A 24904-nucleotide genomic window follows, 5' to 3' on the forward strand; every position below is an offset into this window, starting at 1 on the left:
ACTGTAACAATTTGCATGCACCAATCACATAATGGCAATTGATAGGCGGCAATAGTGAGCCGATTCAAAAATATTTGTATATATTTCTACAAATAAATAGAATTTGTATAAAATAGTTGTATAGTCTATGTTTTGGATATGGCCCGAAGGCAAAGAAACTATTAAATATATAACATAAGTAATAATTTAATATTTCAGTACGGTCTATTTGAGCCTTGAATGGCGGAGGACTAGGATATTCAAATTTTATGTAAATTTAGAAATCGGAAATGAGAATTGTAAAATTGAGAAAGGAGAATGACACTCGCCTGCCAAATGCCACCATGAGAGGTCACTAAAAATCATAGAGCATAATACCTTGCTATATCTTGTGATAATTTAAAGTTAAATTGAATTACTAAATTTCTTATAAGACTTTGTGATGCTCTTATAAAGCAAAAGTCATTTTCATTTTTAAATAATTCTATAACCCCTTGGAAGAGACGACTCCGGCTACAATAATCCAGGACCACCAGGAGTTGGATCGACATCAGCAGCTCATAAGAAAATTTCGACACGTGAGTGAAAAATATTGAAATAGTGATAGGGCGCCCTCAGTGCTTCGAAATTACATAAGAATCAAAGCTAGCTTGTCGAAAGGGTTTCTAATAAATTAAGAATTTGGTAAAAAATACTTGCGCAAGTAAATGTAGTATTAAAGGTATTTTATTAGAAAAGTAACGAGTCAATACATATCAGAAGTTCTATAAATCAAAGAAGTATAAAATCTAGGCTGTTAATACACATTCATATGATCATTAATTTCTGCAATTTAATTTGCGATAGTTTGTTGTAGCTCTGATTCACTAGATGAATTGCTCTATTTATTCCGTCAGGTGCCGAATCTTGCACCCTGAGATAAAATATATATTCATTACAAAGAAATCTATTAGATACCATAGAATTTAATATATATATTTGGATTATTGGTTGTCAATTTATCAAGCTGATTTTAAGAAATCTATTTTTAATGGAATTGTCCAAGTCGACAAGTATTAGCAAACGGATATGGCGATTGAGCAATTAGGGCATTTGCGATTGAGCCATTAGGGCATTGGCGATTGATTAGGGCAATTGAGCAAGCGAGCCTGACGACCAATATTATATAGATACAGTAAGTGCTGAAGGCTGTTGATAAAATGGTTCATGCATAGACAAATAAAAATCATGATTCTTCATTCTTGAGATTTAAATAAATTTATTTTGATTCTAGATAGGAATTAATTTTTCCAGTAATAATATTGTTTGGAGTACAGGATCAAATATTTCAATGTATTTATGTATATTATCAGGGAAAATCACAAACAAAAAATGATTCCAATAATATAATAAATTAAATTAAATCAAATCAAATCAAATTGGTTTTTATTATCCATGATAACATGAAACAGCTGTTATATAGCTAAGGTGAACGTTATATTTTCGAGCTCAAAATTTGAGTGGTTTTATTCATATTTAGTGAATTTAACGTTTTTTTTCATGTTTTTACAAAAGTTTTACTATCAATCTATCAAAATTTAAAATTATTTGTTTTATTCTAATCTATACTCTCAGATTGTGATTTGGTGTAGAAAATTGAAATGGACATAACCTATGTATAATATTTGCACAATAATTTGAAACTGAATTGGGAAATTGAAAAAGTTTTGGGCAATAACCTGTTTTTTCTTTCCCGATCATTATATTGTTTGTTCTAATCTAATAAATAAATAAATAATTAACAGGGCACAAAAATTCAAATCATACAACAACGCTAAATATTATATTGCTACAATGATTCATAAGCTTAGTTTTATTCAGAAGCAAAGTACTTGTGACTGTATTAGCACGATTCAGAACTGGGCTAATATACGGTAGCAAATATTACGAGATGTACCTAATTCCTGATTCACCAAAACAAGTGCAGATCACCATGTACAACGGCCTGTAAACAACTGAATAATGGACAGTTGATAACTGTCTATTTTTCTATTTTATAAACAATCGAATTCATTTCTGGTCAATTATGAATTTAATAGAATCTACCGCGCAGGCGCCAGCAGGCGCCTAAACCCAAAAAAAGTTATGATTCATATAAGCATAATTTTATTCAGAAGCAAAGTATTTGTGATCTGCAGGATTCAGAAAACATTCCAAACAAGAAGATCGTCAGTCGTTACAATATTGACTCTATTGGAAACCCCCCCCTCACTACAATGACAAGGACGCAGTCTGCTCAATCTCCCCCCCCCCCCCCAACGTTACCACTCCTGGACAATGACAATGTACAGTGTCATACTGTACATTAGTTTTTGCATTTCACCTTTCTTCCAATTGAATACTTGTACCCTATTACCACTTCAAAGAAAGTAAATGTAAATGAAAAAAAAGTGAACAGAGAATTGGCTTATCTTGGAAATCTTGCAGTAAACTAAAAGTATTTTTTTATTGCAGAAATTTTTGTTGAAGCATAAACTATTATTCATATTATCCAATAACTAACTTTATCTCGAGAATTTACAAATGATTGGTGGTTTTCTAATTACAGTATAATAAAAAAACGTGTAAAACTTGATCTCTCCAAAACTAAATTTTTCCCGGGTGTTATCATGTAAAGTTCTTGGGTTGAATTTGAATTGCCATGCATGGCCGAACGTGGATAATAAAGAATTCGATGAGAGAAGAATGAACTATGTCTCCCAAATCGCTGTACAAATAGAATATAGTACAGATTTCATGTGATATTGAAATTAAATGGGAATAAATAATAATATGGATGTCAAACTACTGTATAAGCATATAGAATAATAGAGCATGTATGAATATAGTATATAACATAAAACACAATAGCGCAGACAAGAAGATGGGCAATAACTCATTGAACAAAAACAATCAATTATTTCGATGACCGAAAACCAGTTTTCCAGTTCACCGGTTGTGTGTGAGTGTGTGTACTCACAATTATAGCAGTTTGGGACTGTGTTAGTGAGTTCGACCACACTTTTTCGAAAGGCTAGTACGGAATTGAAGCTTTCTCGATTGAGAGTACTTTGCAGGTACTTCGTTCTAGCGTGTTTCGGACGCTATTTTCCAACTGATAATCATGGAAATGGTACCAAATTGTTCAGAAAGATTTGGACATCTCGCGCCGTACCGCCAAATTCCAATTTTCCAACTATAAAATGACTTTAAAATTCGATGAACTTGGAGAAAATTTGACAAAGTTTGACATTCAACAGAAAAAAAATTGATAAGTGATATCAAAATTTTGCGGTACAGCCCGAGATGTCCAAATCTTTCTGAACAATTTGGTACCATTTTCATGATTATCGGTTGGAAAATAGCGTCCGAAACACGCTAGAACGAAGTGCTTGTTTCAGCCCTTTTTCCGAATTATAACATTGCTCTTAACAGTATCATAACACATTTCCTTTGATCTTTACAAACTCTCGATGGATAACATAAATCTTGTTAATAACAAGAAAATTTTCTGTTAAAAACACGAGTTATTAACTTTTGTTTGGAGAACTTTTTGTCGATTCAGTCAAGTTGATAACTTTTTCTAGCAACTCGTGTTATTAACTCCAGTGTAAACGCAGCTCGAAATGAATTTTGTAATTAACATCAGTTAATAACAAAAATTTTAAAAACTTGTGTTATTAACTCCGGTGTAAACGCAGCTTAAGTTAGTTTAGTTTTCCCCTTTTGGATGATGATATCTATTATTATAGATCATTGTGATAATTTTATATTGATAATTATAAAGGTTTGATTAATTGTCTGCCCATTCTTGTTTTCTAGAGCTCAAATCCATAATATTAACTAGAATTATGCCTAAGACAAGCATATAATACTCTCACTTTTGTATTGAAAACTCTGAAACGTAATGCTGTTCCAATATAAAATAGAATATCGGGGTACCGAGCTTTGCTCGTTATTTTTATTTATTGATAAACAGAACACGATTCTCTAAAATGATCGTGTTTTTTTCATATTTTACAGCTAGCTATACGTTCAGCTCAGCTTATGAATTTCGGGGATGTGATATTTTCGACAGAATCACTCACTCACTCACTTTTTTACTATCCACAGCTGTTTCAGCCAAGGATGAATTATCCTTTAATGTCGTTCAGCAAGTTTTCCCAAGGATGAGACCTAGTGCAATCGAATTTTTATATCATAAACCTACCATGTTCCAAATTTCGTGAAAAACTTTAGAGCCGTTTTTGAGATCCATTAACATAAATAACCAGATATAAGAATACAAATATACAGAAACTAGCAGGAACCCGTGCTTCACAAGGATCTATTTTCAAACTTGATAATCTGAAAACTTGACATAATGAGATCTTGAAGAATTGAAAATAGGCCTATAACCATCCTTGGTTAATTAAGAATCTAGCCTATAAGCAAAATTTCAAGTTAATTGGTCCTATAGTTCAGACGTGTTGATGCATCAAACATAATTTTCCTATCCCATACGTGTGTTTAAGCCAACTCTTTATTTTATTATAGATATGGTTAACAACTGCAAGAGATAGGAGTGTGGAACAGAATAGTTGTGGAACTATGATAGCGCCAGAAGTGTCTCAAACACAATAGTAGGTACTACATGAACTTTTTGGAAGTGATTTGAAACCAAATGTTAAAACAACAGAACTTAAAGTTTTCAGTTTTCAACCTTATCATTCTACCTCCATTTAGAGAGGCTTTTGTTCGAGCCGAACGGAATCTTATATCTTCTATATGTCTGTTTGTGTGTTTGTTTGTTCCCTATGACTTGAAAAATACTTGACATAACGGCATGAAATTTTGAGAATATGTTGTGTGAATATTGGGGATGGTTTCTGACCAGAAATTCTAATAGGGTGGCTGATAATGATTATTTATTAGGTTAATCCATTTTACAGACCTATGTTTTCGAAATTGTCGGCCTAGCGGCTACCGAAGAATGGAAAGATGATCATGATTCAAGATCATATTGGGATAATAGGCCTATGATTTGGCATCTAAAGTTACCAGCTGTAATAAACACGTCACCCTATGATAAATTGTATAGGCTACTGGTATTACAACGGTAGTTTGGATTGAAGTATAGTTGATTGATACCGGCTGTAGATAATGGTTCCTTAGAAGACCTATACGAATAATTATCACTCCTCTATCAATGAGTAACCAGAAAATGTTGGAAAAAAACTATTCACCTCATGGAAGAGAGTTGTTCATATTGCATTCATCAATGGCAGAATAATTTACATTTTTTTTAAATTTAGCTTAGCTTAAATCCATCCTAAAATGGAAGATGGAGAGAATATGTCATCTTTGAAACACTGATTTATCCTATATATATATATTTTTTTTTAATTCAACACTTTACTGTTAGATATTACTACCAATTGATTGAGAAGAATATGTTTTGGGAATAATGAATGCTGCATGACTAAGCACATAGGAAGTCCGTATTCAGATGTAAATGAAAATATTGATTGTCAGATACATTTCATGATTCACCAAATAAAGTAAAGTGTGACATGAGATACATTGACTTTTTGGCGGTACGAAGTTCACCAGGTAAGCTAGTTGTAAATAAAGCTTTATTATTGATAGTCAATGCTGAAAAAAGACAGGCTCAATCACCAGGAATACTATAAATTCTATGAAGGACCAGTAAGCCATTAATTTTGAGTAGTTCAATCACTTCCATTATGGACAATCAATACGTATGAAATTTATTAGTTACAAAATAATAAACTTTGATTGAAGTGACCCCGACTACTACAATATTAATAACCATTAAGATCAAATATAAGAAATTACTCACATCTCTCATCAACTCGTACTTTTTGTTCACAAAATATTAACACAAAAATATAAGTTACAGTATATTGAATGAACTCACGGCTAGTACCATACTCAAGTTTGTCTTTTTCTGGCCTTGCTACAAATAAATGTAGGTTTATGTTTGACATCTCGTTTTTGTAATCTTGTTGTCTATTAAGAAATTTTTCAATGTGATTTTTGTTTGCAATAAAATTTGAATTTGAAAAAATAATTATCGAAAAACTCCTAACCAAAGAAAATCTCTGTGCTCTGTTCTAATTGGAATGTAACAATGGAACAAACTCATGGCAAGCTTGCGCATTTGATCCAAAGAGAATTAAATTTGATCAGCTGATTGATAAAATTATTTTAAGCTTTCCAATGATTACAACATATTATGTTAGAATATCATGTGTCAATTATTTCAGTTCCATATGGCATTCAACTTACTTACCATGTTCATAACCTTACTAAATAGGATCCTTTTTCATCCTTTGAAACCATTAGAGGCAAAATATCTCAAATTCCGTTCTTATTGCGCGTCTAGCATGTTTAAAGAATATTTGTGCAGAGTTTTAAGTCTGTAGGCCAATTATTTTGAGCTATAGTGTGATTTTACATGGACATTTTCAAAAAATGCCCTCTCCTGGACCCCTCTCTGCTCCTGGTCAGAATTTTTCTGCATAGATCTAATTTTTTTTCGTAGCTTAACAAAAAAGTTCCTCATGACTTTGCTGTGCAATGAGCGGTTAAAAAGTACAAAATTTTTTGGGGGCCCCAGCTCCCTCAGGGGGGCAAATTTCTGAAAATCCTTTCTTAGTGGATGTTTTGAGGCTATCATAAACAATTGTGCAAAATTTCAAGTTTGTAGGCTCATTAGTTTGGGCTGTGGAGTGATTTCAGTCTGTCGGGGCTTAGCCTTTTATAGATATAGAGAGAGATTGCTTGCTTAATATAATAGGATTACTTATTATTGGAGTACCATATTATAATTATTGGAATACATATTAACTAGCAAAATACGTATAAATTAACAATGAATATGGAGAACTGAGAAAAAATCTGGCGTGGTACACTCACAGAACTTTCCTTGCTCATTGAACTGTAAGCCTCATTCTCAAACGAGAATAATTTAGGGGAATAACATAATGACGATTGGCGGCAACATATTTGAAACTTCAATCAGACTACTGTATATGTGTAAATTTGTCAAAACAGCTATTCTAAAGATGAAATAGGCCCTATATTGACTATGTGTTCTTTTCATAATACTCCGGGCGCAAATGTCATTCTGTAGTCATTTTTGAGTAACAGCCGTGGAAAATGTATCAATTTCTTCGTTAGGTCTAGCATGATAAGGATCGTGATGATGATAAGTCGAAATCACAGGCGAACACCTCGGAAACAAGATGGCCGCCAAAATTTTCAGGGTTTTGCTATATCGCTTGTATTTCAATAACTGTTTAAGATATTCAACCGTTCTTTAGATGGAAATATTTTCAAAATCTATCTGTATAATTTTTGTTTTATAAAATTTTCCTCTAAAACGCATATTTTTTTAATTATAACCTTCAAAAGCCCAAAAAACGTTTTTTCTAAATTTGTTCAAATTTCATTCCATTATAGCTTTTTTTGTTCAAGAGATATAGATAAATTTCAAATCTTTGAAACTCAGAGCGTTTTTTCAACTTTGAAACGATATATCTTTATGCGCTGTACGTCAGAAAATGAGTTCTCCAGCGCCCTCCAAAGAAAACCTTGCATGATTTCTGGAGCATTTTTCCATATGCATGAGGTAACAAGCTAGAACTATAAAATCGATTTTTCCATGACCTCTTCAAGATAGAGTCTTGCAAATGATCTCAATCTCTTCGTTACAACAAGACGAATAAGAATATTGATGATGGAACAACGAAGATATTCGACATCATTGGAAAATTCATGATGGCGGTTATTATTGACAAAAATTTTTATATCGCTTGTTATTCAATTATTGATAGATATCGGATTGGTTCTACCACCAAAGTGTTAAGAATCAACCAAACTATGATGTTCAAGAGAATCATCTCATTTCGACCACCCTTTCCATTATCTATTCAACTTCAAAAACTTAAAACATACATTTTTCGGGGACAATATTTCACTTTCCACTCTGTATATGTATTTCCAGTGGAAAACACTAGTATTATTGGCACAGTGTTGTAGAATATTTCCAAAGCTCCAAAATGACATCTGGTTGGAGACTTTTAATTCCATATTTTATGGCTGGAGGATCATCAGAAAAAGAGTAAAAAGTACTGTTTGCAGCAGAAAACACACTTTTCCCACTAAATGCCACACCCAACAATTAGAAAACCGTGCAATTCATGACTCCTTCAAGGTACGGTACAGACTTTGGAATGGTATCAATCTCTTTATAATGATGTGTAGAAAGAGATTATACATGATAGCAATCTCAAAAATGTTAGTCATCATTAAAAAAACAATATGGCGGCAAAAATATGTCGATTTTCAAGAAATCGTCTGTAATTCCAATAATTTCGAGGATATCGGATCAATTCAGCCATTTGGAAGCTCAAAAATAGTCATAATACAATATCCGAGAGATTTATCCAATTCCAACAACTTTTACTATGGTGAATATAACGTCAAACTCTTGGTTAATTAGGAATGGAGTTATCGTGTTCACAGACATACACACATACACACACACGTAAACAGACCAACACCCAAAAATCATGCTTTTGGACTCAGGAAACCTTGAAACGTATAGAAAAATTGATATTTGGATACCTTAATTTTTTTGGAAAGCAATACTTTCCTCACCTATGGTAACAGGGCAAGGAAAGTAATATTACTCTGAAAATATTTATCTAAATATTTTCAGGAATATTTATATCTGAAAATATTACCTATTACAATTATTTCCATATCTATAATTTGATTGTATGGTATGAGATGTTGTGTTATTTCTCCATAATTGAAAGAATAAGACTTTGATATTGTCAATACCACTTTTATTTATTCAAAAATTAATTCATAATTCAGTACCAGGTTTCATGGTAAAACCTACCAAATCTTCAGCTGAACTAATAAGTTTGTTGTTGTTGGATGGACAGGAAATTCAATTTTAGGATATGTGTTGAGAATGTAAAAGGGAAGGAGAATGAAAATTGTTAGTGGGAATGGATGGATTAATGATGATATGAAACTATGTTAATATTTGAAGAATGGAAAATTACATTTTAAATGGGAATCTAGTCATCTTAAAAAATATATATATACATCAAATTTGGTTGGTACCTTACTGGTGATTGTATAATTATTTATGATTTTGAAATTTTGTCTCAATTCTAAAGGTTATAATAATATTATAATGAAAACAATTCATAATAATTGTGCTTAGTCTAATCTAAAACATAATAAATTTATCTGTCTTATCTAAAAAAAAATTCTCCAATGCTACCTTTAGGTTGGTACTGGTCATGGCACCAACTTGAATATAAACTTAATTTTGATAAATTTATCAAACTAGAATTAGAAATCACTTAACCTTATAAGGTGCTTAATGTATTGAGGGGAGAGGGGAGAGAACTTAATGAGTAATATAGTAAATGGGTGGGGGGGAACTTAGTAATTGAATTATTCTGTTCAACTTTGGGATTAATTATTATTGCTACTAAGTAGTAGTTGGAGATCATGGCCTGAAATTGAGATCCCTCTTGGGTTCAAAAGTTGAGTAATACTAGATATTGGAGCTAAGTATGAACATGATATTACCCACTGCCCACTTGTTATGTTAGGTTATATTGGCCAGATCTTGTAGGGTAGATCTTGTAATGAAATCCTTTCCACACAAAAGGAAATAAATGTACTCAAAACATTGCAATACAAAGTACAAAACAATGACCTAATAGTAACTAAATCAGACAAAGGAAATTCCACAGTCATCCTCAACATACAAGATTACACAGACAAAGTTGAAAATTTTATTAGAGAGAACAAATTCAAACCAATTGACAAAGATACAACAGAGAAATTCAATCAGGAAGTGGAAAAATCTTAATGATACTGAGACATTATTTACTTCATGAGAAAAGAGAAATTTGATATCAATGAATGCTTCAACCCCAAGACTTTTTGCCTTGAAAAATACACATGAATTCAAGATTTTCAGAAAACCCACCAACACAGACACTCTTATCCCATCCCACTCATGTCATCCATTCAATCATGGAATGGCAACTTTCCATTCTATGATAGACAGACTCATTAAAATACCACAAGACCACAAAGATTATAACAAAGAACTGAATACTATTTTTGAATTAGGAAAGAACAACAATTATAGCAGGAGAACCATAATCAAACTTCTTAAGAAGAGGAAAATGCATTACACCATGAAATCAACAGTCTCACTCACTAAATATTAAAACAATACTTGGATTACCATTCCCTACATAGGCCAAGTATTGGACAAAATAGGTAAACTTTTTAAAATGAAAGGTTTGAATGAAGCCTACAAGACCTCACCACTACTCAACTGCATTTTCAATTCCAAAGACCCCATCAGAATAGAAAACAAAAGTGGAGTCTGTAGAATATATTGTGGAGACTGCAATGAGACTGCATAGCTATATTGGACAAACAGGGAGACAATTTAAAACTAGAATACAAGAACACATATCAGCCTTCAAAAACAAAAAACTAGATACTTCCAAATTTGCAGAACACCTTATAAACTCTGGACACAATTTCAACCCCAACAATAACATCCAAATATTGCACACAGGCTAAAAAAAACTACTCAATGTACTAAATGCCATTGAAATCTTCAAATTAAAAACAGACACTTGAATCAAAACAAAAACAGACAGCTTGAATCCACAAGCTTGAATGAACAAGTTGAATATTTCAATTGTAGGATAAGCGAATTGATATTAATAACAAGTAGATAACTTCCACAAATCAATAACAGTCATCACCATTAACTTGAGAACTTATTATAGTTGTTATATTCTAGTTCATAGTCTATGAAACAATCCACATGAGCTCAATTATATTGTTCTTCTACTTTTAGGGTACTTATATCACTTAGTTCAGGTACTGTAGACCCCTGTAGACCCAATTACATTAGTTCCTAATTTTAAATTAATTTGTACATATCCATTATTATAATCTCAGATTTTTACTTCCCTCGCCCTATTACCATAGGTAAGGAAAGTATTGCTTTCCGAAAAAACTTAAGGTACCCCAATTTCTAAATTTCTATACATCTCAGGTCCCCTGAGTCCAAAAAACTGGTTTTTTGGTATTGTCTGTATGTGTGTGTGTGTGTATGAGTGTATGTGCGTCTGTGTACACGATATCTCATCTCCCAATTAACGGAATGACTTGAAATTTGGAACTCAAGGTCCTTCCACTATAATGATCCGACACAAACAATTTCGATCAAATGCAATTCAAGATGGCGGCGAAAATGGCAAAATGTTGTCAAAAACAGGGTTTTTCGTGATTTTCTCGGAAATGGCTCCAACGATTTTGATTAAATTCATACCTAAAATAATCATCAATAAGCTCTATCAAATGCCACAAGTCCCATATCTGTAAAAATTTCAGGAGCTCCGCCCCATCAATGCAGATAGATTCCCAATTATCAGGCTTCAGATACAATTGAAACAAAAAAAAACAAGTGGAGTAGATTGAACATGAAAATCTCTACAATAAATGTTCAGTAACATTTTCACCTAAAATTGAAAATAAGCTTCAAATTCGAGAAAATGTTGATTCTATTTGAAAAATTATTGTTGATTCTATTAAATCATTCACTATGAAGAAATAGCAGACCTCATGTGTGTCTCCAGCGTTATTGCCCTGTCACCAGCTGGCTCAAATCTTTGAATAGTAGACTTGAGATGCGCGGGAACACTAGCGTCAGGTGATCAATTTTCATAACAGCAAGGAAAGTTGTATGATTGCGCAACACCAGATTTTTTTATAAGAATTTGACTTGAGTAGGCTACCTATATAAAACTCAACTAAAATATTATCATACTACTTGCTTACAACTACACATAGTTTTAAGTATAAACAATATTATTGTCTATTTGATAACATTCCAATTCAGTTCCCATTACAAGATCTGGTCAATATAACCTAACATAACAAGTGGACAGTGGGTAATATCATTTTCATACTTAGCTCCAATATCATTTTCATACTTAGCTCCAATATCTAGTATTACTCAACTTATGAACCCAAGAGGGATCTCAATTTCAGGCCATGATCTCCAACTACTACTTAGTAGCAATAATAATTAATTCCAAAGTTGAACAGAATAATTCAATTACTAAGATCTCCCTCACCCCTTTACTAAATTTCTGATTAAGCTCTCTCCCCTCTTCACTACATTAAGCACCTTATAAGGTTAAGTGATTTTTAATTCTAGTTTGATAAATTTCTCAAAATTAAGTTTATATTCAATTTGGTGCCATGACCAGTACCAACCTAAAGGAAGCATTGGAGAATTTTTTATAGATAAGACAGATAAATTTATTATGTTTTAAATTAGACTAATCACAATATTATTATGTATTGTTTTCATAATAATACCCTTTGTTTTTATAATTTTATAATATTATTATAACCTTTATAATTGAGACAAAATTTCAAAACCATAAATGATCATACAATCACCAGTTGTAAACTACCAACCAAATTTGATGTATATGTATATATATATATTTTTTTCAAGATGACTAGATTTCCATTTAAAATATAATTTTCAATTCTTCAAATATTAACATAGTTTCATTTCATCATTAATCCATCCATTCCTACTAACAATTTTCATTCTCCTTACCTTTTTACAATCCCAACACATAACCTAAAATTGAATTTCCTGTTCCTCCAACAACAACAAACAATAAGTTTGTTCAGCTGAAGATGTGGTAGGTTTTACCATGAAACCTGGTACTGAATTATGAATTAATTTTCTAATAAATAAAAGTGGTATTGACAATATCAAAGTCTTATTCTTTCAATTATTTCCATATCTGTTGAATTGGTAAAACTATCTAGTATGTTCGTTAAGAAGCAGAGATATGAGATTCAAATAACAAAAATATTACTTACTATCAACTCCTGTTTCTTCTGCTACTTGGTTCCATAATGTTGTTAACATTTTCGCGTTTTTCCTCATTTTATCAGTTGGATCCCAAATAGCTCTTCGTTTAAAAATTGCTGCAATGATATCTTCTTCCATTGAGAAACAATTATATACCAAATATAATTAATAATGAAACTGAAACTGGTAAATACGAATGAACTAAACTGACGCACCGCTCGGCTCAGACATGTCTGACTCTGACTCTGACTAACCGACTGGATGTGGATTGATCTTGAATCTGTCCGCTAGGCGGAGCTATGTCGACCATTGTGCTTGGTGGAAGGGGTTACTAACCTTGCGCCGCAGTGCAAGCTGGTTTCCCACAGGCACAGCTTGGCTGAGTTGTAATTTGAGAAGCGTGTCTGAACGGGAAGTGTTTCGGCCGCATCCGCCGCATTGCAGTATGACTGTTGACGGTTGCCGGATGATCAGCAGCTGGGGTTCTTCGTTATTTTTCAAGATAGAGGAATTCTGATTGCAGATTCGTTCTCAGAGACACCAAGATCAGAATGTCAAAAAACAATTTAAAAAATGGATTTTTAAAATCATCATGAAAAAGTCAATAATTCAAGGTCTTGTGGATGTGTTTTTGGAAACGTTTCACTTGTTCTTGAAATTTTAAAGAATTGGATAGTGTTGATATATTGAGAATAGGTGGCAGATAAATTGATGGAATTTCGTGGATACATCAAATAAAATATTTCGGATAAATCGAATTTCACGAATTCGATTTCTCAATTTATCAATTTCAGAACACCTTATAAACTCTGGACACAATTTCAACCCCAACAATAACATCCAAATATTGCACACAGGCTAAAAAAAACTACTCAATGTACTAAATGCCATTGAAATCTTCAAATTAAAAACAGACACTTGAATCAAAACAAAAACAGACAGCTTGAATCCACAAGCTTGAATGAACAAGTTGAATATTTCAATTGTAGGATAAGCGAATTGATATTAATAACAAGTAGATAACTTCCACAAATCAATAACAGTCATCACCATTAACTTGAGAACTTATTATAGTTGTTATATTCTAGTTCATAGTCTATGAAACAATCCACATGAGCTCAATTATATTGTTCTTCTACTTTTAGGGTACTTATATCACTTAGTTCAGGTACTGTAGACCCCTGTAGACCCAATTACATTAGTTCCTAATTTTAAATTAATTTGTACATATCCATTATTATAATCTCAGATTTTTACTTCCCTCGCCCTATTACCATAGGTAAGGAAAGTATTGCTTTCCGAAAAAACTTAAGGTACCCCAATTTCTAAATTTCTATACATCTCAGGTCCCCTGAGTCCAAAAAACTGGTTTTTTGGTATTGTCTGTATGTGTGTGTGTGTGTATGAGTGTATGTGCGTCTGTGTACACGATATCTCATCTCCCAATTAACGGAATGACTTGAAATTTGGAACTCAAGGTCCTTCCACTATAATGATCCGACACAAACAATTTCGATCAAATGCAATTCAAGATGGCGGCGAAAATGGCAAAATGTTGTCAAAAACAGGGTTTTTCGTGATTTTCTCGGAAATGGCTCCAACGATTTTGATTAAATTCATACCTAAAATAATCATCAATAAGCTCTATCAAATGCCACAAGTCCCATATCTGTAAAAATTTCAGGAGCTCCGCCCCATCAATGCAGATAGATTCCCAATTATCAGGCTTCAGATACAATTGAAACAAAAAAAATCAAGTGGAGTAGATTGAACATGAAAATCTCTACAATAAATGTTCAGTAACATTTTCACCTAAAATTGAAAATAAGCTTCAAATTCGAGAAAATGTTGATTCTATTTAAAAAATTATTGTTGATTCTATTAAATCATTCACTATGAAGAAATAGCAGACCTCATGTGTGTCTCCAGCGTTATTGCCCTGTCACCAGCTGGCTCAAATCTTTGAATAGTAGACTTGAGATGCGCGGGAACACTAGCGTCAGGTGATCAATTTTCATAACAGCAAGGAAAGTTGTATGATTGCGCAACACCAGATTTTTTTATAAGAATTTGACTTGAGTAGGCTACCTATATAAAACTCAACTAAAATATTATCATACTACTTGCTTACAACTACACATAGTTTTAAGTATAAACAATATTATTGTCTATTTGATAACATTCCAATTCAGTTCCCATTACAAGATCTGGTCAATATAACCTAACATAACAAGTGGACAGTGGGTAATATCATTTTCATACTTAGCTCCAATAATTTTCATACTTAGCTCCAATATCTAGTATTACTCAACTTATGAACCCAAGAGGGATCTCAATTTCAGGCCATGATCTCCAACTACTACTTAGTAGCAATAATAATTAATTCCAAAGTTGAACAGAATAATTCAATTACTAAGATCTCCCTCACCCCTTTACTAAATTTCTGATTAAGCTCTCTCCCCTCTTCACTACATTAAGCACCTTATAAGGTTAAGTGATTTTTAATTCTAGTTTGATAAATTTCTCAAAATTAAGTTTATATTCAATTTGGTGCCATGACCAGTACCAACCTAAAGGAAGCATTGGAGAATTTTTTATAGATAAGACAGATAAATTTATTATGTTTTAAATTAGACTAATCACAATATTATTATGTATTGTTTTCATAATAATACCCTTTGTTTTTATAATTTTATAATATTATTATAACCTTTATAATTGAGACAAAATTTCAAAACCATAAATGATCATACAATCACCAGTTGTAAACTACCAACCAAATTTGATGTATATGTATATATATATATTTTTTAAGATGACTAGATTTCCATTTAAAATATAATTTTCAATTCTTCAAATATTAACATAGTTTCATTTCATCATTAATCCATCCATTCCTACTAACAATTTTCATTCTCCTTACCTTTTTACAATCCCAACACATAACCTAAAATTGAATTTCCTGTTCCTCCAACAACAACAAACAATAAGTTTGTTCAGCTGAAGATGTGGTAGGTTTTACCATGAAACCTGGTACTGAATTATGAATTAATTTTCTAATAAATAAAAGTGGTATTGACAATATCAAAGTCTTATTCTTTCAATTATTTCCATATCTGTTGAATTGGTAAAACTATCTAGTATGTTCGTTAAGAAGCAGAGATATGAGATTCAAATAACAAAAATATTACTTACTATCAACTCCTGTTTCTTCTGCTACTTGGTTCCATAATGTTGTTAACATTTTCGCGTTTTTCCTCATTTTATCAGTTGGATCCCAATAGCTCTTCGTTTAAAAATTGCTGCAATGATATCTTCTTCCATTGAGAAACAATAATTATATACCAAATATAATTAATAATGAAACTGAAACTGGTAAATACGAATGAACTAAACTGACGCACCGCTCGGCTCAGACATGTCTGACTCTGACTCTGACTACCGACTGGATGTGGATTGATCTTGAATCTGTCCGCTAGGCGGAGCTATGTCGACCATTGTGCTTGGTGGAAGGGGTTACTAACCTTGCGCCGCAGTGCAAGCTGGTTTCCCACAGGCACAGCTTGGCTGAGTTGTAATTTGAGAAGCGTGTCTGAACGGGAAGTGTTTCGGCCGCATCCGCCGCATTGCAGTATGACTGTTGACGGTTGCCGGATGATCAGCAGCTGGGGTTCTTCGTTATTTTTCAAGATAGAGGAATTCTGATTGCAGATTCGTTCTCAGAGACACCAAGATCAGAATGTCAAAAAACAATTTAAAAAATGGATTTTTAAAATCATCATGAAAAAGTCAATAATTCAAGGTCTTGTGGATGTGTTTTTGGAAACGTTTCACTTGTTCTTGAAATTTTAAAGAATTGGATAGTGTTGATATATTGAGAATAGGTGGCAGATAAATTGATGGAATTTCGTGGATACATCAAATAAAATATTTCGGATAAATCGAATTTCACGAATTCGATTTCTCAATTTATCAATTTCAGAAAATATTATTCTGGTTTGAAAAAACTTTAATCAAGTTATTGGTTCAAAATCAGGTATATTTTATTAGAAAAGCATACTACACCAGACTTTTTTTTTATTTCGGGTATTGAATCAAATTCCAATTTATTTCCAGTTTACAACTCCAATTAAATAGAACAGAGCTCCATCAACATTGAAATTTGAAGAAGGAATAGTGGAGACTAAGTTTAGTTTTCCTCTTTCGGATGATGATCTATTATTATAGATTATTGTAATAATTTTATATTGATAAATAGAAGTTTGATTTATTGTCCACCCATTCTTGTTTTCTAGAGCTCAATTCCTTTATATTATAACTAGAAGTATGCGTGAGACAAGCAAATAATCATCACTTTTGTATTGGAAACTGAATATTATGCTGTTCTTATATGAAATATAATATCATGATTACTCACTATAACTATAAAGTAATCTTCTATACTGATAAAATCCGTATCTCACTCACTCACTGATCACAATAATTTCTGGAAAACTACTGGACGGATTGCAACAAAACTTGAAATATAGCTTCCTTATAAGTCCTAGGTGCTCACTAAAGAATCTTCATTGGCGATATTTTAACTCTAAGGGCCGTTTGCACAGTCAAAGCTTAAACTGAATTTAATCAGCTGGTGGCTTGAACTAAAAATGAACCACATTATAACGAACAAGACTTGATATGGATTTAATTCAGTTTAAAATGAAACTTAGGTTAAACTGATACTGAGCAACCACCCCTAAGGCTGGTTTTTAAGGGTTTAAAGTTCGTCTTCTAGCATGTATATTCTTCTTATTCCAATCTCTTAATTATAATTGGAATGTTCATACCATTACCATTTACCATCTATATAATAAGAGAGAGTAGGGTTGTGTTTGTTCGTTTGTTCGTGTGTTCGCATCAAAACATGCCAACTGAAATCTTTGTCGTATGGGTTTTGAAAAGAAATTTTGAATAAAAAAATTTTTTTAAGACAACGATTTTCTAAAAATATTGAAATATTTTATAAATTATTTATAACTAATCAGTAATAAGGAAACCCTATTACTAATTATTCGGTATTCTCATCTAATGGAATGAATTATTCAGGAAAAATTCAATCAAACACAATGAAAGATTAGAAATTCATTATTAAAAAAAAGGATTACCTCTTCACAAAATCTTATATACATGACAATATCCTTATTCTAAATTGATGATGGGCTCATATATTTGTTTAATAAAGTCTTTCATGAATCTCAATGCCGGAAAATATAATTTGATCATCACATTACCTCGGTACCGAGTTACGTTGCGGAGTATTTGGTAATAATGATGTTCCATAATTGCTTAAAAGAAAACACAGCTTAGCAATTATTTCCTACTAGCTGTCCCGGCGAACTTCGTAACGCCAAACAGTTAATGCATACATGACAAACTTTAGCTGGATGCACACCTGGAGGAGGCGCGATGCGGTTTGCAGCCAGGTGCTTCTTGCTTATTTGTTTGAATGGAAGAACTCACACACACTGATTCGGACATGGCGTGGAACAGTGTGATAAAGCAATCTCCATAAGATCAACACTTTGTATCGCCAAGCCGTGCCTTCTCAGGTGTGCTTAGTCTTTGCTTAATCTGATGCACTATTTTTTCATGAAAATTATCCATCAATCAGTATTTTATATCTCAATATGGACTTCCTATGTGCTAGTGTTGTACAGCATTTTGTATTTTTAGATATAGTTAAATGCACCTTGCTGGGGAATTGAATGGTATATCTCCTTGCTGCTGGTTTTCCCGTGCATATTCTAAATTTACAGCATTCAGAGTTCTATGACCCAAGTTTGGACGTCATTCGCATCGCGGCATTATTTCATTTTATTTATTCATAGACAATAGATACAATGCTGGTAAAAACAACAGGCATTCGCCCAAAACTGCTTTAAACCTTAATTTGGAATACACGGACCAGAGGTTACCTATGTAAAATAATAACTTAATTCACACACTATTTTAAGTCCAAAAAATTTATGTACTACAATAATTTTGGATTTATCAGATTAATTAATTTCAAAATACAAATCCAAACCAAAATCTTCCTTCACAATCACAAAAAATATAAAAAATTTCACTTAAATCCACAAATTATACTAATGTTAAAATTCTAAACATGTTAAAATAAATAGGCCTATTATTAGAATTAAAATTTTGTGAATCAGTAAAAAGAAAGAAACTAGAAAAACAGATCCACCGACGGCTGTTGGATGACGCGATGATTATAACAGCTGATTTTTATTTCTGTGTGAGGCCAGCTCACAAATCTTCTCCCATAAGGATTACGTGTAAACTTTGAAGGACCGTAGGAAAGAGTCCTGAAGTCGGATTATAAATTTGGTAGGCCATAAACCTGGTCCTAAACATAACGAACACAACTAAAAAAAATCATCAAATTTGGTGCATACATAAAAAAGTTATTGAACGTCAAAATTTGAGGCTCGATTTTTATTTATATAGATAATATAGTGAGGTCCACGTTATAATGGCAGTGTAGGAAGATAGGAGAAAAGGGTTGCCAGATCTCAGTCTTGCCACCCAAACAGCTGATACTGGTTATATCTGATGAATTTAACTGTTCATTATTGTTGAAAATAGTTAATCATATTTTATTTGCCAAGAAAATATATTTTTTTAAAGATGTAATAATAAATTTTTATGATTGAGATTAAATATTTTGTCAATTAGTTGAATTTCTACATTGTTGATAAACGATGTGGCAACATCGCAAAGCGTGAAAGAGATAGCGCTATCTGCTTTGTCGACTGATAGACAAGGATAGCAAAACCATTGCAAATCACACACTGCCATTATAACATGGACCTCACTATAGTACGTTTCGAGGGAATAAATTGAGAACCAAAAAATTGAAACTTCTTCGGGACCCAAACCTAGTATCTTTCGCTTTGAAGCCGAGCTCTTTACCCTTACGCCACGAGTGCTATTGGAATGTATTGTCTTGTAACAACCTTATAGCCTCCATCACATTATCCTTTCTCTTACTGGAACAGTTTGTGTCATCCCGTAGCCTACCTAGCCTATCTTTTCAGTGATAGAATGAAAATAAATGTGGCATATTTATTTTTATAAAGATTCAATTCGTTTCTGTCTGATGATTCATAACTATATCCATTAATTTTTGCATTTATTTATGAAGTGATACAAATAAATTGCAGAAAATGCCGGCATTATTCGAATATGCTGTTAAATTTTGGACTGCGATTGATTTCGCCCCCAAAATAGCTAGAAAATGATTATTTATAGCACATTGTTCGAAAATAATCCGACATATATTATTTAAAATGTTTGTTTAAAAAGCTGAATAATATAGCTCTTCAATTAGGTTCAACAAATTTTCGTTTCTGATACACAGATTTCAGTAGACTATAGATAGATGAGGTACCGTACCGGTACCTAACCTTCATCATACTTGAAAACATCTCTTATGTTAAGTAAAAGTTGTCAATATTTCACCGATTTGTGAATTTGTCAGTGAAATAATATAGTATGTTGGCTATATTACTATATTGATTTCATTTAAAATCAAAACTCTTACATAATTTAACTCACCGCTCGTACCGGCGGCGGTAGTGTTGTATAATGGTAGATGATTTTTAGTGTTTAATATCGTATTTAAAGATGACAAAAACAGCTTTTCGAAAATTTGAAAGATTGAGAATCAATAAAATGTTGATATTCAAAACTTAACAAATCACAATAATATAATATTATCACAATCGCCATAAGCTGCCAGTATTTATATCAAATCTCCGGTATGAGGTTCCTGTATTGCAACACACATAACACCAGAGTATCAATTTCTCTATGAGCTTCCTCTATACAAACACATCTACAACAATGTAGGTATGCCGTATGATTTTCCATGAATCAAATTTAAACATAATTTCTGAAAAATCTAGAAAGAAAATTGAAATTTGGGCTTCGAGGTGCACGATTTTGATATTTTTAGAATCTATGTTCAAAATTTGGAGTTCTAAATCATTCCCGTTTTTCCGCTATAATAAGGAAAGAACTGGCTTATACACATTTACATGTTTAAAGGATAGGAAAATTATGTTTGATGCATCATCACGTCTGTACTACTAGACTGATTTATTTGAAATGTTGCATATAAATTCTTAATCAAACGAGGATTCTTATAGGCCTATTTTCAATTCTTCTAGATTTTATTATGTCAATTTATCAGCTTGCCAAGCTCTGAAATAGGCCCTTGCGGAGCATGGGTTACCTGCTATTATGTTAATATAGAATGATAATCTAGAGAGAGAGTACTTCTTTGAAGTACCAGTTGTTAACTGGTAACTAAATTAATAATTTTGTCAGGTTGGCATTAAGCGAGTTGACTTTGTTAGGTTGGCACCAAGTTGAAGATAAAATGCGTATTTATAGCGGAAAAATTGATTGGGCACTGCTATTTCAATCAGAGCTATTCCAGGGAATAATATTATATAACTAGCAGGTAACCTGTGCTTCGCAAGGTAACTGGTGTGCTTCGCGAAGCACAGGTTACCTGCTAGTTATATAATATTATTCCCTGGAATAGCTCTGATTGAAATAGCTTTAAATTTATTTTAAAACTTGACAAACTGAAAACTTGACGTAATGAAATCTAGAAGAATTGAAACTAGCCTATAAGAATAGGTTGATCAAGAATTTATATGCAACATTTCAAGTAAATCAGTCCAGTAGTTCAGATGTGATGATGCGTCAAACATAATTTTCCCATACTTAACACGTGTATATGTGTTTGAGCCAGTTCTATACTATAATAAAGGAAATGAATGAGAATAAATTTTGAAAGGTTTGAAATATCAATGTGTGGTTTTCACCATACCTTTTCTCTGGAAGTCCTGTATCGAAATCATGTATCATATGCCCACCTTTCAATAAAAAAAAAGTTGGATTCAAAATGGCAAAAAAATTGGGTGCGACGGAAAACCTGTTTTTATCATTCGAAACGGATTCCCAATCATAGCTATCTTCTAATTTCCCTTTTAAGAGAAATGTTCAGCTGCTTCCATACAACAACTGGAAGCATGACAAATAATTAATTTGAAAACTTGATGTAATCAAATCTTGAAGAATTGAATATAGGTCTATAACCAGCCTCGGTTGAGCAAGAATCTATATGCAAAATTTCAAGTTAATCAGTCCAGTAGTTCAGACGTGATGATGCGTCAAACATAATTTTCCTATACTTTACACGCGTATACATGCATAATCCAGTTTCCTCCTTTATTATAGATAGAAGAGGATAGATGGATGGATGATCATTGTTATTTTAATAAAAGATAGACAAAGTTGAATAGTTTCCCTTTAAGAGGGAGTTTTGACAACCCACAAAACTCATTTTTCATTTGAAGATATAACGAAAAGGTGCATAGGACCTTATTTTTCTGCTCAGCTTGCCAAAATACCCCTCATTCCAATATTGAAATTTTCGACTGACTGAACAGTGAGTCTGGAAATACAATAGCACAATAATTATTTTTTTTAACTGCCGCTTGTATCTAAGCGCTCACGCAAACTCTTACGGCTTGTGTGGAATTTTCAAGATTTGGAGGTCTTACAAACTTCTCAAGTTCAATTTAATTCTCAATTGTTATTAACTAAATATCCAATCATCCAATAAATTTATCAATAGAATAAATATAGCTTTTGTTTATTTCACGATCAGTTACATATTCTCGTTTATTTCGTTTATTAGCCTACTCCATCACTTACAATCCTCAAATCAAAACTTTTCAACGTGGTCTGTCGTCTGTAGTGTGATACTATCGACTATCGATACGAAGACAGTCTTCATAGATCGATATTTTTGTTATAGAATTGTTAGTTTCTATACAATGACTGGTTGTAGGATCGCTGCAGCCATGCGATCCTCAAAAAGCCTTCCGTTGTCATAGCAACCGACTGGTTTGCCAGCACCTCAGGCTTCTAATGTTGGTGAACACTTTTTCACAAGGAGGAGAGCAGAGTCTCGACGTCACAATAAGTATGATGTCATGGATATATATATATCGATATCCATAGTTGCTTAGAATCGATAGTTGCTTATTAGAATCGATAGTTTAGTCACAGAATACTATTGTATTTACAGAATTACTGAATGTACTCCGTGAAAATGCCCAATTGATCTGATGCACTACATTTTTATGAAAACTATCCAACAACCAGTATTTACATTTTATCTCAATATGGACTCCCTTTGTGTAGCAGTTTGTATTTTTAGATATAGTTGAATGCAGCTTGCTGGGAAATAGAATGGTATAATCTCCTTGTATTTTAATTCCCGTGCATATTCTAAATTTACAGCATTTTAAGTTCTACGACCCAAGTTTGGATGTCGCTCGTACCGCGGCATTCTTATTGGAATTGAAAAAAATAAAAATTAAAATCAGTAGAAACAAAAAACAGATGCTGTTGGATGACGCAATGATTATAACAGCTGATTTTTATTTCTGTGTGTGGTCAGCTCACAAATTTTCTCCCATAAGGATTATATGTTAACTTTGAAGGACCGTAGGAAAGAGTCCTGAAGTCGGATCATAAATTTGATAGGCCATAAACCTGCCCCTGAAAGCACTCTTCTATTGGATAAAGCGATACTCTGAATTTCAATAAATAAAATCCTATCAAATCATGCATATCCGAACGCGGATAGGTTGAAATAACAAACAGATTGTGGCAAAACTCACCGATCAGGAATAATCTAGAAGGGAAAACCACACATCAACCAGACAACCACACCGTTTTCAACGGATTAGCAACCATCAGAGTGAATTTGCGGCTAAATCGATAATATAATACAGTTCTCACAACGCGTAGCGATTCGTGTGCAATCTCAAACAGTAAATTCAACACTGGTTAGATTTAGAGGTGTGTCGACTGCTATTGTTGGATTCTCTTCATACTGTCAGCATTGGTCAAATGAGGAGTATTGGTAAGCAGCATTGGTAATGGGACAGTGAATCTCACTATAGTCGAATCTAGAGGCTAGGTAGTAGTTAGTTTGAATTTGTTGAGTTGAGTCAAGACTAGAGTCGAGTTTGGATTGGTTGAGTCGAGTCCAGAGTCAAGTTCGTATTTCTTGTAGATTTGAAACTAGTCGAATTGTTATGATTCCAAGCTTCTTGTTGCGTAGGATATTAGTGAACAGCAGTAGTTTCCCTCCACTAGTATACAGGGCCGGTTCTAGTGTAAGCGAACAACATTCCTCCGCAAAAAAAACACTTATATGGTAGTAAGGATTATCTCTGGATACCTTTCAAAATACGAGTGAATATAATTCTTAAGAACGTGCGAAATAATATTTTAAATATAAGTAAAGACTTATTCATATTATGAAAAAAAAGACTTGGGTAACTCCATCAACAAGTGTTTAACAAGCTTGGCCATATTTATAGAATGAAACATTTGAAAAATTCAAAAACCAATAATCGGCGTAATCAAGTAACCCGGCGTCTGCCGGGTGAGTCCAAGTAGATAACAGAGGGATGCTCAACAGACGAGTCCAGTTATTATTTGGGAATAGAATTAAATCAAGTAGTGAGAGTATGCACAATGGTCCCACCTCGGTATATGATTCACCCTAACTCCTTTCCACTACTCCTTCAATTTGGCAATTGACTTTCAAAGTCTAGTCTCCTTCTAATATCCTAATACGAGAGCGCTTAGGCGCCCCCTTTTGTTGGCGCCCTACGAGACCGCGTACTTTGCTTAACCCTTAAACCGGCCCTGCTAGTATAGTTTGGCAGTAGTCAGGTAGGAGTTTAGCACGTTCCTATATTCCTTTACCACTGCCAACTTACCTGGATTGATGTGATCTGATCTCGTATAAAATAATTGCAGATTATTCTACGTTACTGTAGGCAGTAATGACTAAGG

At 32.9% G+C, this 24904-nt stretch overlaps 1 protein-coding gene across 2 annotated transcripts in view; it reads right to left on the reverse strand.

The window, feature by feature from the left end:
- The window catches only part of LOC111055029 (endothelin-converting enzyme homolog), a 124498-nt gene extending 100642 nt beyond the window's left edge, over nt 1-23856 (reverse strand). The window contains exon 1 of one of the 2 annotated variants that reach the window (XM_039425983.1): nt 23716-23856. The gene's annotated coding sequence lies outside the window, so the exon portion shown is untranslated. Of the gene's footprint in view, nt 1-12972; nt 13273-23715 lie in introns of those variants that run through there. The other variant, XM_039425981.1, reaches the window with a different exon arrangement.
- Between the last annotated feature and the right edge of the window lie 1048 nt (nt 23857-24904).

The sequence above is a fragment of the Nilaparvata lugens genome, chromosome 4 (assembly GCF_014356525.2).
Source record: "Nilaparvata lugens isolate BPH chromosome 4, ASM1435652v1, whole genome shotgun sequence".
Taxonomy (NCBI): Eukaryota; Metazoa; Arthropoda; class Insecta; order Hemiptera; family Delphacidae; genus Nilaparvata; species Nilaparvata lugens.